Genomic DNA, 2,605 nt, shown 5'->3' with positions numbered 1-2,605 from the left:
CCGCGTCAGGACTGACCATCGTCACCTTATCTGCATCCGCCCGGTGGGGATCTGCACCGTCGACCCAAGCATGAAAACCCTCGTGTCGGTTCGGGCGAGAAAAAAGAGTTCAAGGGAAAAAGGCAACGATTTCACCATTCGAGTTCATGTGGAGGACAAAAAGAGGACAAAATGGAAACGAAATGACCATGAGTTCATCGATGGAAATGAGGACAATACTGACGAATATGGAGAGTTCTAAAATTTTGCCAAATGACACCGATGGTTGACGAGAATCCCTAAGCCACGGGGTGGGATACAAACCTGAACTAAAGACCTGCCATAGTCCGGTTTTTTTCCCAAAAAGGGCGCATGTGGACGGAGGGCACACATGGAAACCTAACCACCAGCCGAGCCATTGCCGGAGGAAATATAACGATATGCCAAATACCATAGCCTTTGGGACAAAGCCGATTCTTGGAGGACAACAAAAATGAGACATGGTACTTGGTGAAGCACCGGACATATGGAGCCACAGGGGCCAGAAAAGAGCCGATAGTACAGGGCAAGATGTGATGTGACGGTAACGGACATGTGTTAATGATGGTGGACATGTGTTACGAGATGAAATGCTTGGAAATCACGTAAAGAACCGATGCGTGAATGAAAATGAAAACAGATCATGTTGGGACCAGGTTGGGAACCCCTCCACAGTCTGCGACAAAAAAGCTTCCCGTGTGGGATTATTCCGGTAATAAGAAGGGAGTCAGGTGCCCGGTACCTGTACGCCACTATGAAGGCCTCTGGTGGTTGTACGCTGGTTTAAAGACTCGATTTACCCCCGCCTTGACAAATCGAGCGCCACAAAAAGTTGCGCCGTAAAAGGGCCCTGACTTTCCTTGTTGGTTCGGGTTGGCATCGCCGGGGCTTGTGAGATAAGTGCCTATTCTAGGGGGATGGAGTACACAATCTCTACGACCTCTTTGGTGCCTCTGGGTGGTTCAGGCCCGTGGGAAAAGCCTCAGAGCCGCTTCCTTGAGGAGCCGCGGGTGACTCACGGGTTACGTCATCGCCTGGAGGTGTCGGGAGTTCTTTGTTTTGTTTTGCGAAAAACCCCCGTCACGAGAAACTGTGCTTCTTCTCGGTTTGTTACGGTTGCACGCAGGTGCCGCCGGCCGTTCCCACAGTTTTCTCGTCGTGTCACCGGGCTGCTTGCGGCTATCGGTAGATGCACTGTGCACGTCTCCCTGCCACGAAAGGAAGGAGTGAAGGAAGGTTGGCAAATAACCGAATCGATCGCGTGACAAGGTACAGGGCGATCGCACGTATTGACGTGAGGCATAACGAGAGGGGGTTGGGCCTAGGGCCGGCCCCGGAGGTATCCGTCCCTGTCGATTCTCTCTCTGGGTTGACGCGCAAGAGCACGGGCATGGCAGTCCGCGCGTGCGTCCCCGGGCTAGTCTCCGGCAGCGGCGTTCCGCCTCTTAGGGTAGTCGGGCGCCGAATCCCTCCCTCTCGCCCGGACCGGACTTTCGAAGGCTCATGTAGATGGCACTTATAGACGTGTCGGGGCCCGAGAAACAATGGTCCCGCACCGCCGAGGCCGGAATGGTTACAGTTTACTGTAACCGCTATAGTCAACGTAAAGGGGTGCACGTTGCCCGTCTCTGATGCGATGAAGGTTCGGGAAGATCGATTCGATGGACGGTGGTCGAGCCCGGATCCATTACGGCGACCACCACGGACAAGGTACCCGGTTCCGCTTTTGCTCGTCTGGCGCGTGCCAACAAAACGGGGGTATATGGGTTGCCACCCGGCCCGGTCTTGTGCTACGCTCGGAGTGTTCTGGGGTTCGGGAGCCGTGGGAAAAGCCTCAGAGCCGCTTCCTTGAGGAGCCGCGGGTGACTCACGGTGCTACGTCACCGCATTCCTCCGAGGACAGTAGTTACGCCGGATCACCGGTCCCATTACCTGGCCTTCGGCGACATCTCAACGCTCACCCCTTGGGCCCCACTTTACCCAAGTCGGGATGAACCTAGGATGGGGGGAGCTCTTGATCGACCCTAGGCCCCACCGCCTAACTCAGCCAAATCAGGGGTGGATAAACCGTGCCCGCCTTGGGAGCAATAGACCTTCCGATGCTTTGCCAACTCAGGTGTTGCGATCTTGAAAGGTGTCTCCGGGCATCACTGCTCTACATGGGTGGCCGGGCAGCGGGGGGCTGACCCGGGCGGCCGCCTGGAGATGTCGGGAGGCACCTGTAGACAACTCTCAGCGGTGGATCACTCGGCTCGTGCGTCGATGAAGAACGCAGCTAGCTGCGAGAATTAATGTGAATTGCAGGACACATTGATCATCGACACTTTGAACGCAACTCGCGGCCCCGGGTCCCTCCCGGGGCCACGTCTGTCTGAGCGTCGCCTGACATTCAATCGGGCCCGACCGCGGCGGTGAGGGGCGGCACCGTTCCGCGGCGTGGCCCGCGACTGGGGATGCAAGATCGGGGAAAGTGTTATGCCAGCACGCACCCCGACCCCCTAAGTAAAGCCAGATACGGGGCTCGTCCATGCCCGTACAGAGAAGTGGTCGAGAGAGCGAGATTTCGGGGAACATGCATATGTGAGCG

General features: G+C 56.5%; 1 non-coding gene across 1 annotated transcript; it reads left to right on the top strand.

Moving 5' to 3' along the window:
- Positions 1 to 2,245: 2,245 nt before the first annotated feature.
- Positions 2,246 to 2,399, top strand: LOC144193005 (5.8S ribosomal RNA). The gene has a single exon (XR_013325549.1). It is a non-coding gene; the product is annotated as a 5.8S ribosomal RNA (ribosomal RNA).
- The last annotated feature ends 206 nt before the right edge of the window (positions 2,400 to 2,605 follow it).

The sequence above is a fragment of the Stigmatopora nigra genome, unplaced genomic scaffold, assembly GCF_051989575.1.
Source record: "Stigmatopora nigra isolate UIUO_SnigA unplaced genomic scaffold, RoL_Snig_1.1 HiC_scaffold_41, whole genome shotgun sequence".
In the NCBI taxonomy this organism is placed as follows: domain Eukaryota; kingdom Metazoa; phylum Chordata; class Actinopteri; order Syngnathiformes; family Syngnathidae; genus Stigmatopora; species Stigmatopora nigra.
Note: the sequence above shows the minus strand (reverse complement) of the source record. Positions and strands in the feature narration are given on the sequence as shown.